Source organism: Meles meles, chromosome X (assembly GCF_922984935.1).
Source record: "Meles meles chromosome X, mMelMel3.1 paternal haplotype, whole genome shotgun sequence".
NCBI classification, from domain to species: domain Eukaryota; kingdom Metazoa; phylum Chordata; class Mammalia; order Carnivora; family Mustelidae; genus Meles; species Meles meles.
The window spans coordinates 42,908,822-42,925,956 of record NC_060087.1 but is presented as its reverse complement, the minus strand read 5'-3'; positions in this window follow the sequence as shown (position 1 = coordinate 42,925,956).

Below are 17,135 nucleotides of genomic sequence, written 5' to 3'. Positions count from 1 at the left end.
TTTTAAGTAATCTCTATGATCAATGTGGGGCTTGAACCCACAACCCTGAGATCAAGAGTTGGACGCGCTCCCCACCGAGCCAGCAAGGTGCCCCTTGTGTGTTTCTAATTTGCCAAAACAAGAAAATTGATGACTGGAATTACGCCTTCTATTTATTTATTTTTACTTTTATTTGTAAGTACTCTCTACACCGAACATGGAGCTCGAACTCACGACCTTGAGATCAAGAGCCCCAAGTTGCGCTGACTGGGCCAGGTGGGAGCCCCTGGAATTATACTTTTTAGAAGCACAGTACCCTTAATCAGAGCTAGCTTTGAGCACACTCTTAGAACATAACCCAGTTATATAAGCAGTATAATGCAGCTTGCACGAAATGTGACTTAATCAAGTTTTACATGTCCCAGCTTTATGGGCTCCTGAGTCATGTCCCTGTTATGAGTCATTTCCCAAGCCCATGACACCTACTTCCTGCTAAGGAAATAGCTCAGCCCACGGTTAGTTTTCCTTTTTCTAGTGGCATTAGTGCAGTACTGCATTTTGTATGTGTGCGGAACGACCGGGGTTCTAATGAGCACAGTCGGTTCTCAACTTGCCCTGAAGCATGTCGTAGTTAATCGCACACAAAGGAAATTCGCGTTGCTGCCGCTTGTGAGACATGAAGCTTCTGTCCTCAGTCCACAGTGTTAGCTGTGAGCGTTGCTTAAAACCCTGCAGTGACTTCCTGCCAAATGAAAGCCACGCTCCTTCCCTGAACCTACAGTCCTAGCCCCTTCTCCTGCCTCATCTGTCATCATGTCTTCCTCGTAAGATACACCCCCACAAGTATAATCACAATAACCAACGCTTACTGGGGCGCCTGGGTGGCTCAGTGGGTTAGAGCCTCTGCCTTCGGCTTGGGTCCTGATCCCAGGGCTCTCTGCTCTGCAGCGGGCCTGCTTCCTCCTCTCTCTCTGCCTGCCTCTCTGCCTAGTTGTGATTTCTCTCTGTCAAATAAATAAAATATTTAAAAAAACTAACGCTTACTGAGTGCCTACCATGTGTCACGCACTCTGTGTTGTAAATACTTTGCACTTGTGACTTCATTAATCCTCACAACAACCCACGAAGTAGATACTATTATTCCCATTTTACAGATGAAGAAACTGAAGCACAGAGAGGTTGAGTAACTAGCCCAGAGCCACACAGTAAATGGCAGAACTGAGATTTGAACCCGGGCTATCTGACTCTGGATATTCCTTTCAGTTCTCTGAGAAAAGACATAGAATCCTAAGTCACCATGCCTGGGTGGCTCAGTCGGCTGAGTGTCCAGCTTTTGATTTTGGCTGAGGTCATGATCTCAGGGTCATGAGTTCGAGCCCCACGCGTGCTGTACTCCGCAGGTCTGCTTGTCCCTCTCCCTCTGTTCTCTCTCTCTCTCTCTCTCTCTGTCTTAAATAAATAAATAAATAAATGAAAGCTTTAAAAAAAAAAGAGAGAATTCTGGGTCACCATGCATTTGCCCATGACTCCATCTTTGGCTTGGAATTATAAGCAGAGACTTTTTTCTTTCCTTTCTTTCTTTCTTTCTTTTTTTTTTTTTTGAAAGACATTACTTAAATGTCCCCTTCTCTCTGTAGCAGTTCTGGTTCCCCCTAGGTAAACAATACTTCATGACTTTCCTCTCTTCTTTGTTTTCCGTAACAAAACAGAACAAACAATTTAAGACATCATAGTTAGCAATGTGGGCCTGAGTCAGGCTCTCAGCATAGGTATAAACCACTGCTTACACCTTTGCCTCCTTAGAGAATTATGATTCTTTTTTCTAAAGATTTTATGTATTTATTTGATAGAGAGAAAGAGAGAAAGCACATACAAGCAGGGGGAGCCGCAGAGGGAGAGGGAGAAGCAGGCTTCCTGCTGAGCAGGGAGCCCAATGCAAGACTCGATCCCAGCACCCTGGGATCACGACGCCAGCTGAAGGCCGACACTTAACCAACTGGGCCACTCAGGCGCCCCTATGTTTTTACTAAGAAGTATTGAGAATGGTATAACAGATCTTCATCTGTTCATTATCTAGTTTCAACATTTATGAGCTTATAAAAAGTGTTTCATCCAGGGGCACCTGTGTGGCTCAGTCGGTTAAGCATCCAACTCTTGGTTTCAGTTCAGGTCATAATCTCAGGGTTGTGAGATCGAGCCCTTTGTGGGACAGCGCACTGGGCACATGAGATTCTCTGCCTCTCCCTTTGCTTCTCCCTCTGTGCCCCCCACCAGCCCCCTCCTCTCTCTCTCTCTCTCAAATAAATAAATAAATAAATAAATACATAAAGAAAATCAATCTTAAAAAAAAATCTTTCAGCCATACCTCAACCCACTTCTCCACCCCCACTGGATTACTCTGTGTGTGTGTGTGTGTGTGTTTTAAAAGATTTTATTTATTTGACAGAGACAGAATGAGAGAGGGGAGACAAGCAGGGGGAGGGGGAGGGGAAGAAGCAGGCTTCCCGCCGACAGGGAGCCCAATGCAGGGCTCCATCCCAGGACCCTGGGATCAAGACGGGAGCCTAAGGCAGACAACCAAATGACTGAGTCACCCAGGCGCCCCCTTGCAATTGGATTACTTCGAAACAACCCAGATACCATTTCATCTTATCCATAATATTTTAAGATGTTGTTATAAGCAGTAGCTCTTTTGAACAAGTTAGCCATACATCCTTGTCCTATCTCAACAATGAAACAATAATTCTTTAATATCATCAGTTACCGAGTCAGGTACTTTTTCTCTCCTTATTTATCTGCTCTTGGAATAATATCGTGGTTCACCAGCGCCCTCCAAAGGTGGCCAATGGTATTTTTTTGAGCATCATTATGATCTCGTGGCCTGTTGATGTATTTCAATCTGTTGTGGTTATTTTTCTTTTTGGTGCTCAGATTGACCCATCTTTGGCCAATGGGAGCCTTTTAGGTTTTTTACTTTTATTTTTTAAATATTTTATTTATTTATTTTAGAGAGAGATAGAGTGAGCATCAGCAGGCCAGGTCAGAAGGAGAGGGAGGGAGGGAATCTCAAGCAGATGGCACACTGAGTGCCAAGCCCCACACAGGGCTTGATCTCAAGACGCTGAGATCATCACCTGAGCCAAAATCAAGAGTCAGCCGCTTAACAGACTGAGCCACCCAGGCGCCCCTGGTGGGAGCTGTTTAAAACTTGGTTGATTTGACCGCTGTAGTCTTCAATAACTTCCTTGCTTTGGGGTATGACAAACCTTCTAAAACAGAATATAATTATATAATATGATGATTATATTTACATGGTTCCAAACTCAACAGCAGTATGGTACATTCAGAGAAATCTATCTTCTACTCTCTCTTCCCCGTTCCCCCTTCTCCATCATCCCATAAGAAGCCATGTTATCTCACTTTTTAAATTGACTTTCAATTTTTTATTACTTGTTATATTGTTAAATAACAAAAATTCAACTGAGTACATTTTGAAGACTGAATTAGCTTTATTAATTGATTTGTGAATTGGCCAGCATCCTGTCTAGCAAGTAGAGAGAGGCTCCAAAGGGATACAGAAAGGTTTTTAAAGGGGGAGAGGGAGTGGAGAAAAGGAAATTAGTAAAGAACCATTGTTTTAGGCAAGGTCACCCTCCTAAGGGGAATGGAAGAAGTCTATCAGTAAATTTCCTATTGCTGACCAGGAAATTCCCATGTTGACTGTTAAAGGATATGTTGAGGGGGGGCTGAAACTGCATTTCGCTGAAGTATGAAGTCTTGGTTTACTAATGGGGCCTTAACATAAATGACACCATTTTGGGCCCGTGGTTTTCTTTTTCACAGTGTATACGGCATGCTTCATGAATTTGTGCATCTTCATTGCACAGGGCCATGCTAACCTCTGTATTGTTCCAATTTTAAATATTTTTTATTAATTTGACAGAGAGAAATCACAACTAGGCAGAGAGGCAGGCAGAGAGAGAGGAGAAAGCAGGCTCCCTGCGGAGCAGAGAGCCCGATGCGGGGCTCGATCCCAGGACCCTGGGATCATGACCTGAGTCTAAGGCAGAGGCTTTAACCCACTGAGCCACCCAGGCGCCCCTGTATTGTTCCAATTTTAGTGTATGTGCTGCTGACGTGAGTACTTTACTGACATTGTTCTTTTTTTTTTTTTTTTTACTTTACTGACTTTTTATTTTATTTTTTAAAAATTTTTTTAAAGATTTATTTATTTATTTGACAGACAGAGATTACAAGTAGGCAGAGAGGCAGGCAGAGAGGGAGAGAGGAGGAAGCAGGCTCGCCCTGAGCAGAGAGCCCGATGCGGGGCTTGATCCCAGGACCCTGAGATCATGACCTGAGCTGAAGGCAGAGGCTTTAACCCACTGAGCCACCCAGGCGCCCCTTATGTGGAGTTTAAGAAACAAAAAAAAAGGAGCGCCTGCGTGGCCCAGTTGGTTAAGTGTCGGCCTTCAGCTGGCGTCGTGATCCCAGGGTGCTGGGATCGAGTCTTGCATTGGGCTCCCTGCTCAGCAGGAAGCCTGCTTCTCCCTTTAAACCGCTGAGCCACCCAGGCGCCCCTTTATTTTTTTTTAAAGATTTTATTTATTTATTTGACAGACAGAGATCACAAGTAGGCAGAGAGACAGGCAGAGAGAGAGGAGGAAGCAGGCTCCTTGATGAGCAGAAAGCCCGATGTGGGGCTTGATCCCAGGAAGCTGTGATCATGACCTGAGCCTATGGTAAAGGCTTTAACCCACTGAGCCACCCAGGCGCCCCTTTACTGACTTTTTAAAAAACAGCCATATGGGGTGCCTGAGTGGCTCAGTTGTTAAGCATCTGCCTTCAGCTCAGGTCATGATGCCAGGGTCCTGGGATGGAGCCCTACATCGGGCTCCTTGCTCAGTAGGGAGTCTGCTTCTCTTTTTCCCTCTGCCTGCCACTTCCCTCCCCACCCGCATGCTCTCTCTCTCTCTCTGACAAATAAATAAAATCTTTAGAAAATAAAATAATTTCCTAGCATTGGAATTCCTGGATCATAATATAAAAATTGAAAACTTTGATAACTACCACCAAACTTCCTCCAAACACTTCCTTCAAAGCACTTGTTCAGTGTAGTGATCTGAAGGGGCAAGTGCACCCCAATGTTTATAGCAGCAATGTCCACGAGAGTTAAACCATAGAAAGAGCCTGGATAGGGCGCCTGGGTGGCTCAGTGGGTTAAAGCCTCTGCCTTCGGCTCAGGTCATGATCCCAGGGTCCTGGGTTTGAGCCCCACATCCGGCTCTCTGCTCAGCAGAGAGCCTGCTTCCTCCTCTCTCTCTGCCTGCCTCTCTGCCTAGTTGTGATTTCTCTCTGTCAAATAAATAAAATATTAAAAAAAAAAAAAAGAAAGAGCCTGGATGTCCATCGACAGATGAATGGATAAAGAAGATGTGGTTTATACATACAATGGAATACTATGCAGCCATCAAAAATTGAAATCTTGCCATTTGCAATGATGTGGCTGGAACTAGAGGGTGTTATGCTGAACAAAATAAGTCAGAGAAAGACAATTATCATATGATCTCACTGATATGAGGAATCTGAGAAACAAGACAGAGGATCCTAGGGAAAGGGAAGGAAAAACGAAACAAGACAAAACCAGAAGGGAAGACAAACCATTAGAGACTCTCAATCTCAGGAAACAAACTGAGGGTTGCTGGAGGGGAGGGAAGGGACGGGGTGGCTGGGTTATCGACATTGGGGAGGGTATGTGCTATGGGGAGTGCTGTGAATTGTGTAAGACTGATGAGTCACAGACCTGTACCCCTAAAGCAAATAATACATTGTGTATTAATAAAAAACAAGAACAGGGGCGCCTGGGTGGCTCAGTGGGTTAAAGCCTCTGCCTTGGGCTCAGGTCATGATCTCAGGGTCTTGGGATCAAGCCCCGCATCAGGCTCTCTGCTCCGCAGGGAGCCTGCTTCCTCCTCTCTCTCTGCCTGCCTCTCTGCCTGCTTGTGATTTCTCTCTGTCAAATAAATAAAATATTAAAAAACAAAACAAAACAAAACAAAAAAACCAAGAACAAAAACACTTGTTCAGGTCTATACTCCTGCCTCTTATGCTTGTCACATTTCCTCATGCCTTGTCTACACTGGATATTTAACATACACATTTTTATCAATCTGGCAAAGGAAAAGATGATCACATTGGTTAGTTTCTTCACTTATGAATGAATTTCAGCATACTTTCACATGTTTTTGGCTATTATTCCCCTTTCTTTTTTGTGATCTTTACATTCATATCTTTTGTCCATTCCTGTTCACTTTTTGTCTTATTGATTTATGAAATAACAAAGGCCACTCATTCTTTTGGGTGTTGAGCCCAAATCCACTGCCCGCATCCAACAGGAAATTCTCCGGACCCCAGCTGAGGGTCCCACAATTTCAACTCAATTTTGACACTGTCTATCCAGAGGCAGCATCAGAGTCCACGAGTTCAGGCCTCAGTACCAGGAGACCGCACCGGCCCCCAGCGTCAGATACCCGTCAGAAGTCCAGGCTCACCTGTGCTTCTGACCGACCAGCTACAAACACCTCTTCCTTGGTTTCCATTAATTTGCAAGAGCGGCTCACAGAACTCAGAGAAACATTTTACAGCCCTAGACCCCTGATTTATTACGGTAGCATATAACTCGGAAATAGCTGGATGGAAGAGATACATAGGGTAAGCTATGGGGAAAAGGCTCAGGGCTTCCAAGCCTTCTCTGAGCACGTCACTCACCATGAATTTCCACGTGTTCACCAACCCGGCAGCTCCCCGAACCCCCGTTCTTTTAGGTTTTTATGGAGGCTTCATTACATAGGGATGATTGAGTAAGTCTCTGATGTCTGTGTTTGGACTCAATCTCCAGCCCCTCCCCCTCCCCGGAAGTTGGGGGGAGAGCGGCAAGAGGCTGAAATTTCCAACCCTCTCAACCCCCATCTGTTCCCCCAGCAACCAGCCCCCGACCTAAGGTGTTTTCCAAAGTCCCCTCATTAACATAACACAAGATACCTCTATCACATCCCCCACTTAGGAAATTCCGAGGCGTTGGGGGGCTGTGAGTCTGGGACTGTGGACAAAGACCAAATGCATGCGAGAAATGAATGACCGAATTCCTTATAAATCACAATATCACACCCTTTGTCGTCTTCCGTGTACTGCAAGTGTTTCTCCCAGCTTATCACTTGTCTATTGATTTCAGTTTGGGTATATTTAGTCGTTTGGAAATTTTTCAGCGCTGTGGTGTATGGCGTATCTTAAACTGTGAATTTTGCTCTGAGATCCCATTTAGCTCTACCCTGGACACTTTGATACATAATGTCCTCATTACAGAGAAATTTCAAATCCTATTTTTCTAGATTTCTTGCAAATTTTGGTGCACCGTTCTATTGATGCAAGAGTTATTTAGGACAGATATTGTTTGAAGTTTTTAAGGAATCTAAGTCGATCCTACTATGGTCAGAGAATGTGGTGTGTATCCCTTCTACTTTTAGGAATTTACTGAACTTTTCTTTGTGGCCTAATATGAGGGTCAATAATTATTAATGTTCCCTGGTCATTGACTAAAAGACATATTCATAATTATAAGAGAATAAATTTAATATAGCCTTACTAATTATATATTTAGATATATAAATTTATTATATATTATAGTTTGTTGTATTTGTCTTTATATATTAATAAACATATATTTATTATATAATACATACATTATATATATCATACATAAAATATATATTATATACTAATCTCTACACCCAACATGGGCTTGAACTCACAACCCCGGGATCAAGAGTTGCATATTCTGCCAACTGAGCCAGCCAGGCGCCCCTAATTACACTCTTTTTGCTGGGTCTACCCTAGGCTGATATAAAGCCTCCTACTGCTGTTGTTTTTCCGTCATTGATTTCTTGCTTTTCCCGGAAGTTAAACATTTTACATCTTGCCATTCTACTCTTTAGTACATAGAGATTTATGGCCGTTAGGGCATTATTATGAACTGTTCCATTTAGCATTATAAGTGCCTCCGGAGTCTTTCCGCTTTGCCAGTGCCAAGTTCTGGACTAGGTCATGTTTTGCTGTCTGGCCATTTGATGTGGGGTCAGTGAGTGCTTATTAAGTATGCACTCCTTTTCAAGAATCCGACTACCACAAATCTAAACACGGTTAGTGCTGGAGATTTGTTACAAGGGTTCATGAGAACATTTTTATTGTCTCGTCCCTGCCCAGTCATTCGGAATTCCATCACTTGGAAAGCTGCTGGCTTAGCGCAGCCCCAGAATGACTCAGCATCATCGGGAAACGACCAGAATTCATATAACCCTCGGTTCATGGTCCTTCGTCCCCTGACTATTTAAATTTAATTCTAGTAGTCTTTTTTGGAGCCAGGCATCAGGAGCGGCACCTTAATCCTTATTGTATACGTATTGAATCCTTATGTATACGTATGGAACAATTTGGTGAGAATATTATTACCATCGTAAGTTTTAGAGATGATGAAACTGAGACTTGACAAATCAACTTTCCCACGGGTAAACATTTCATTTTAAAGCATCCTCCAAATATTGGGGTGCCTGGCTGGCTAAGTCAGTATAGCGTGTGACACTTGACCTTGGGGTTGTGGGTTCAAGCCCCACATTGGGTGTAGAGATTACTTAAAAACAAAATCTTTAAAAAAATAAAGCTTTCTTCAAATACTTATTAAATAGCAGCATTGGTCATGCCAATAAGAGCTTCTGAGTCACAAGTCCAATCCAGCTCGAATGTCAGTGTCTTTCTCCAAAGCTCACATCATCAACCGCTGTCTACTACGCCTCCCTTGCATGTCACATCTCAAAGGAAGGTTTTGATCACTGCCACCCCAGTACACATGTCCCTTTTGGGGTGAGTTGTTAGGTCATGTCCATGTAGGGCTGCCTTCTGCTCCCACATCAACTTCTGGTGTCACAGTCGTGGTCAAGGTGGCCGGAACTTTCTCAACACAAGGGGAAAGAGCTGTTGTAATCTAGATGACAAGTTCCGGGGTGTCTGGCTGGCTCTGTCAGTGGGGCATGCAACTCTTGCTCTTGGGGTTGTGAGTTCGGGCCCCACGCTGGGTGCAGAGATTACTTTAAAAAAATCTTTAGGGGCGTCTGGGTGTCTCAGTCGGTTAAGCATCTGCCTTTGGCTCAGGTCATGATCCCAGGGTCCTGGAATCGAGTCTCGTGTCAGGCTCCTTGCTCAGTGAGGATCCTGCTTCTCCCTCTGCCTGTCGCTCCCCCTGCTTGTGCTCTCTTTTTCTGACAAATAAATGAATACAGTCTACCAAAAAAAAAAAACCAGCCATGAGTGCAACTACATGGAGTCACTCAGAGTGAATCATCGAAACTGGGGGTGGTCTTGGGGACCCCGGACACAAAACATCTTCTACATAGTACCACACCATCATTCTCAAGGCCCCTCCATTTACTGGTTTATTGTCCATATGGAAGCCTGCTCCTCAGGGTCAGGTCCTTCCCTGAGACGCCATCTTATTTCCAGTGCCCGGCACAGAGTAGGCACCCAGTAAATGTCTGCTGAGTCTTTTTTTTTCTTAAAACAACAGAAATGGGGGTGCCTGGGTGCCTCAGTTGTTAAGCGTCTGCCTTTGGCTCGGGTCATGATCCCAGGGTCCTGGGATCGAGTCCCACATTGGGTTCCCTGCTCAGCGGGAAACCTGCTTCTCTCTCTCCCACTTCCCCAGCTTGTGTTCCCTCTCTGTCAAATAAATAAATCTTTTTTTTTAAAGATTTTTTATTTATTAATTTGACATAGAGAGAGATCACAAGTAGGCAGAGAGGCAGGCAGAGAGAGAGGAGGAAGCAGGCTCCCGGATGAGCAGAGAGCCTGATGCGGGGCTCGATCCCAGGACCCTGAGATCATGACCTGAGCCGAAAGCAGAGGCTTTAGCCCACTGAGCCACCCAGGCGCCCCAATAAATCTTTTTTTTAAGATTTTATTTATTTATTTGACAGAGAGAGAGATCACAAGTAGGCAGAGAGGCAGGCGGAGAGAGAGGGGGAAGCACGCTCCCTGCCGAGCAGAGAACACTATGCGGGACTTGATCCCAAGAACCTGAGATCATGACCTGAGCCAAAGGCAGAGGCTTAACCCACTGAGCCACCCAAGTGCCCCAGTAAATAAATCTTAAAAAAAATAAAACAGGAACACCTGGGTGGCTCAGTGGGTTAAGCTCTGCCTTCAGCTCAGGTCATGATCCCAGAGTCCTGGGATGGAGCCGGAATGGGGAAATCTCCGCTCAGCAGGGAGCCTGCTTCCTCCTCTCTCTGCCTGCCTCTCTGTCTACTTGTGATCTCTCTCTCTCTCTGTCAAACAAATAAACAAATAAAATCTTTAAAAAGCAAAACAAAACAATAAAAACCCAGAAATGTATTATTTAATGGTTCTAGAGGTCTGAAATCAAGGTGTTGACAGAGTCATGATCCCTCTGAAGGCTCTTAGAAGGGGATCCTTTCTTGCGTCTTCCAGCTTCCAGCAGCTCCCAGCAATATTGGGTGCTTCCTACCCTGCAGATGCAATGCTTTCATGTCTGTCTCCATCGTCTTGTGACTACTTCCTGTCTCTGTGTGTGTGTGTCTGTCTGTCTGTCTCTCTCTTCTCTGAAAAAATTGAAAAGTTTAATCTCTACACACAACGTGGGCTCGAACTCACAACCCCAAGACCAGGACTCGAATGCTCTTCTGACTGAGCTAAGCAGGTGCCCCCAGATTTTTTTTTTTTTGTAAAAAAAAAACAGTACTATAAATGTATTTTCTCTTCTTTATGATTTTCTTTAAAAAAAAGATTTTTAAAAAAGATTTTATTTATTTATTTGACAGAGAGAGACACAGTAAGAGAGGGAACACAAGCAGAGGGAGTGGGAGAGGGAGAAGCAGGCTTCCCGCTAAGCAGGGAGCCTGATGTGGGGACTCCATCCCAGGACCTGGAGTCATGATGTGAGCTGAAGGCAGACACTCAACCATCTGAGCCACCCAGGAACCCCCCTTATGATTTTCTTATTAACATTTTCTTTTCTTTAGTTTATTTGATTGTAAGAATACAGTATATAGTACCTGGATCACACAAGATATATATTAATTGACTGTTTATGTTAATAGTAAGATTTCTAGTCAACAGTACACTATTAATAGTTAAGTTTTGGGGGAATCAAAAGTTATAGACATGGATTTTCTTTTCTTTTTTTTTGAAGATTTTATTTATTTGTCAGAGAGAAAGAGAGAGAGAAAGGGAGAGCGGCAGGCAGAAGGAGAAGCAGTCTCCTTGCTGAGCAGGGAGCCCGATGCAGGGCTCGATACCAAGGCCCCAGGATCATGACCTGAGCCGAAGGCAGATGCTTAACCCACTGAGCCACCCAGGGGCCCCTATACATGGATTTTTTAAAAAGATTTTATTTATTCATTTGACAGAGATCACAAGTAGGCAGAGAGGCAGGCAGAGAGAGACGGGGAAGCAGGCTCCCTGCTGAGCAGAGAGCCCGACTCAGGGCTCGATTCCAGGACCCTGGGATCATGACCTGAGCTGAAGGCAGAGGCCTTAACCCACTGAGCCAACCAGGTGCCCCATCTTTTTTTTTTTTTTTTTTTTAATATTTTATTTATTTATTTGACAGAGAGAGAGATCACAAGTAGGCAGAGAGGCAGGCAGAGAGAGAGGGGGAAGCAGGCTCCCTGCTGAGCAGAGAGCCCAATGCGGGGCTCGATCATATGACCCTGAGATCATGACCTGAGCTGAAGGCAGAGGCTCAACCCACTGAGCCACCCACGTGCCCCCCTTTTTTTTTTTTAATGATGTTACTTATTTATTTGACAGAGAAAGAGCTCAAAGAGGGGATGTGGCAGACAGAGGGGGAGGGAGAGGCAGGCTCCCAGCTGAGCAAGGAGCCTGATGGAGGACTCTATCCCAGGACCCTGCGATCATGGCCTGAACCGAAGGCAGACGCTTAACCATCTGAGCCACCCAAGTGTCCCTATTGACAATAACTTCTAATTTTCACTGGGCACGTGTCATGTTGAAGACACTGTGCTAAGTCCATTCTATGGCTTATCTCATGTGATTCTGTCTCTACGCTATAGACACTATTATTATTTTTTTTTTAAGATTTTATTTATTTATTTGACAGAGAGAGAGAGAGAGAGATCACAAGTAGGCAGAGAGGCAGGCAGAGAGAGAGGAGGAAGCAGGCTCCCTGCAGAGCAGAGAGCCCGATGCGGGCCTCAATCCCAGGACCCTGAGATCATGACCTGAGCCGAAGGCAGCGGCTTAATCCACTGAGCCACCCAGGCGCCCAACACTATTATTATCTTCACATTACTGATGAAGAAACTGAGGCCCAGAAGGTAAAACAACTTACCTGGTATCTTATGTGGTTAGTGTGGCAGATCATAATTTTCCAAAAATGGTCCCAACAGTATTTCTGGTCCCGTCTGCTTTTCTGGAACCATGTCACTCACCATCAAGAAACAGAATCTTATTTCCTCACTATCTGAACTTGGGGAGGATCTTGTGCCTGCCTCAGTGCCTTGGGTTCAGGGGAAGTGATGTTACATAACTTTCAAAACTAGGTCATGAAGGCGATAGGACTTCCACCTGCCTTTCTCTCTTTCAGGAGGCTTGGACTTGGAACCCAGCCACCATGCTGCAAGGAAGCCTAAACCAACTGTGGGGAAAGGGCCACGTGGAGAGGAACTGAGGCGTGGGCTTCAACCAGTATTAGCTGTCGCCCTTGGGAGAGGGAGCCCTCAGCTGAGACCGCAGATAAAGAGGAGCAGAGGTAAGCCATATCGCTGATGGGCTGCTCTTCTGAATTCCGGACCCGCAGCATACAACCAGGAAGTTCAGGTGTAGTTTGACTTTGGACGAGGCTGGATCCACGGGCTCGAAATCCCTGCATTCCTTAGCTTTGCCTTCGCTATGTTGTCTCCATTTTTCTTCTCCTTCTGTAGTTCCCTGGCAACCTCAAGTTCTCCCTACCGAGTGATGTGTTTGAGTTTCATCTTTGTGACAGCGTGTATTAGTACTTCATTCTTTTTTACGGCTGAATACTATTTCACCACAGGGATAGACCACCTTTCGCTTATTCACTCATTAGTTGAAGTGTCTTCTTAAATTCTGTACTCTAGGGGGTGCCTGGCCGGCTCTGTTCATGGAGCGTGTGAATCTGATCTCAGGGTTGTGAGTTCGAGCTCCATGATGGGGGTAGAGATTACTTAAAAACAAAATCTCAAAAAAATAAGAATAAAAAAATAATTCTGCACTCCAGACATGTTGTTTGCCTCATCCTAGCCCTGGGAGGTGATTGCTGGAAGCGGTGAAGTCTCAATCCAATCCTTGGCTCAGGGATCCCAGCTCCTAACATCTCACCGCCCTGCCTTATTCACTAAGCTGGTTAAGAACTCTGCGGCATCTTCAAGCATGTCTATGGAAAGCAACCTCTGTACAAAAATGTAAACAAACACTTATCCAGATTAGCTGGAAGGAAAACAAGAATAAACTCTTTGCAAGCTTTAATTATAATTTAAATATAGTCTCTTAATGCAGTTTCATATTTCTAAATATATCCAGTAACTCATGGTGAATAACAACTAGTCAATAGCTCTTCAGTGGTGGGGGCTAAGAATGATACAACAGTTTTAGCACGACATTTATATAAGTGGTAACAGTTGACAAACTTATTTTTTATTTAAAGATCTTACTTATTATTTGATAGAGAGAGAAAGAGGATGAAAGGGGAGAGGGTCAGAGGGAGAAGCAGACTCCCTGCTGTGCAGGGAGCCCAACGTGGGACTCGATCCCAGAACCCTGGGATCATGACCTGAGCTGAAGGCAGTGGCTTAACCAGCTGAGCCCCCCAGGCGCCCCACAGTTAACAGACATAAACATGAAGGTCTTTCCTTGTCAGGAGGGCCAATATATTCCTCCTGTTTCCTCTACTTCATCCCACCTATGAACTGGAGACCTAATTTACAGAGTGTTATCGGACATTTTTAACCAATAACATTTGTCCCAGCTATCTTTTGCTGTGGAACAAATCACCCCCCCAACACTTAATGGCTTAAAACGACAACAATTTATTATCATCCACATTTTCCAAGGGCTGGAGTCCAGGACTGTCTTAGCTGGGTGGTTCTCCCTCCAGCTCTCTCGTGAGGTTTCAGCCAGAATGGCGGCTCGGTGCCCAGGGGGATCTGCTTTCAAGTTTATTCCCTTGATTGTTGGCGGGTATCCTCAGTTCTTTACCACCATACGTCTTCTTGATATGTTCTTGCAATAAGGTGTCTGTCTTCCCCTAGAGCAGGGGACAAGGGGGAGAGAGAGAGAGAGAGAGAGAGAGGAAGAGAGAGTGAGCACAATAGAGCCTGCGGGAACACTAGAACAAACAAGAAGGAAGCCTCAACGGATGCCTTTTATGAGCCTTTTAGAAGCAGCACACTGTCACCGAACCAAACTCTGTTCATGAGAAGTGAGACGCTGAGTCTGGCCCACTCTCCAGGGAAGGGGGATTAAGTAATGTCACTTGAGTGGAGGAATATTAAAGAATTCCTGCATGCATTCTAAAACTACCTCTCTAATAGAGGACACGTTAACGTTAATAGTTTCCTAAAGCAGGATGATATGGAGTTGATGTATTTGACATGTAAGTCCCAGGCAGTGCAAGGAGGACCCCTGCTCTGGTCCCTGAGCCGCAGGGTGCCCCCTGCTTTGAATGCCTTCCTCAAAGTGGTCTAAAACTCCCTCTGGTGGCTGGGACTGGCCATAGCCAGGAGTACCATTTGAACGAGGCGGCCCAGGTCTGGAGCAGGACCCGTGCGGACCCTGATCCCCATTTCTCCTTTTTGGAGATGCTCTTCCCCTTGACCTTAGGTATGGGGGCAGACAGATGCCCTGATGAACTTTGGTTCTTTTTTTTTTAAGATTTTATTTTTTCATTTGAGAGAGAGAGAGAGAGAGGGTACAAGGAGGGGTGGGGCAGAGGGAGAGGGAGAAACGGACTCCCCAGAGCTGGGAACCTGACGCGCAGCTCGATCTCAAGACCCCGGGGATCATGACCTGAGTGGAAGGCGGCCACTTCACCGACTGAGCCACCCAGGCGCCCGAGGAATGGACATTCTTGGTACAAACGGGACTACGCTTCTCATTGCCATGGGCCCCTTGCCTCTCTGCCCCACCAGAGGTGGGAGTGTGGAAGGCAGGGGTCCAACTGAGGTTGCTGTAGATTTCATTCTAGGAATGCAGTGATTATTGTTTAAAGAATTCAAGAGAAGACATGGTTAGAGGATGTGTGTTTTTATATTTTTGCCATAAAATTCCAAACAGTAAATGTAACATGACCAGAAAATGCAGGATTGTCTACGTTTTCCTGCGTACTGGGCAGAAGACTTCCTTTTGCAGTCCTTGTCGACAAAGCACGGGAGCCTGCTTCCTCCTCTCTCTCTGCCTGCCTCTCTGCCTAGTTTTGATTTCTCTCTGTCAAATAAATAAAATATTAAAAAAAAAAAAAAGAAGGGCACCTGGGTGGCTCAGTGAGTTAAAGCCTCTGCCTTCAGCTCAAGTCATGGTCTCAGGGTCCTCCTCTAGGAGTCGTCGCTGGAAGCCAGTATTTATGGGCAGCCCAGTGGATAATGCAATGTCACAAGGAGGATGTGACCAGCGTTCAATAAACGCGTAGGGACCTGACGAGGTAAAAAGATCTAGGTTTTTCCAGCACAGACAGGTTCTAAAGAGCCATGGTACTGTGTGATAATAGGAAACACAGATTGGTCTCTGCCCTTGGTTCCCGACACAGAGCCCCTGAAACCTTTGTAATTTAGTAAGTGATAAGAGCACTAGGAGCACCTTTTATCCCATTGAGGTGACTCTGGGGTGGGGGGCTCCTGGGGAGTTCCAGAGTGGAGGCCGGTCACCGGAAAGGCCAAAGCATCATCAGAAGCTTTTCCAGCGGGGCGCCTGGGTGGCTCAGTGGGTTAAAGTCTCTGCCTTTGGCTCAGGTCATGATCTCATGGTTCTGGGATGGAGCCCCACATCGGGCTCTCTGCTCAGCAGGGTGTCTGCTTCCCCATCTCTCTCTCTGCCTTCCTCTCTGCCTACTTGTGATCTCTCTCTCTCTGTCAAAAAAATAAATCAAATCTTTAAAAAAAAAAAAGAAACTTTTCCAGCTTCATCCCCCCTGTTCTCTAGAGACGGGAGAGGGGCTGGAAATGGAGTTAATGACGGATTGTGCGTGTGTGAGGAAGCCTCCATCAAAATCCCAATAGCGTGGGGTTCAGAGGGATTCCAGGTTGGCGAACACAGCCACACCGAGAGGGTGATGCACCCCTACTCCCCAGGAACTTCTAGAAGCTCCTTTGCTTGGGACCCTCTCGGACAGGCCTCTGTGTATCTCTTCATCCGGCTGTTTATCTGTATCCTATATCATGTTCTGTAATAAACTGGTAAATGTTAACTCAATGTTCCCCTGAGTTCTGTGAACTGCTCTAGCAAGTTAATAAAAAACCGAGGAAGGGGTGGTGGGAACCTCTAATTTAGAGCCAAATCCAACAGCAGTTGTGGGTAACCTGGAGACCTGCCACTTGTGACTGGCATCCGAAGTTATTGTAGGGAGGATGGTCTTGTGGGACTGAGTCCTTAGCCTGGGGAAGTGACACTCTCTCCAGGCAGATCGAGCCAGAATTGAGTTAAATCGTAGGACACCCAGCTGGGGTCGCAGAGGATTGCTTGGTGTGGGGGAGAGAACCCTCCCACACCTGCTGTCTGCAAGGACTCTGGGTGAGTCATAAAAATGACATTTGGGGAAAGGAAACGCAGAAGGAGGTGAAAAACTGGCTTCTTCTCTACACAGAAGTGAAAAATTGGTAGCTTTTCCTTTTTAGGCACATTTGGCAGTAAAGGACATCAGGAGTTGGTTCCTGCACCAGAACAGGAAGACGTAGAGCCTGGACACTAAGGGTTCTTCAGGTGCCTTGGGCGGACAAGAAACAAATACCGAAGTGCCTCTTCCCTACTTTGTTCTAAATCTTCCTCAATAAATCACACTTCCGCATACAGACCCATGACTTTATAATGCATTTCTTCTTCCCATGGTACAGACAGAT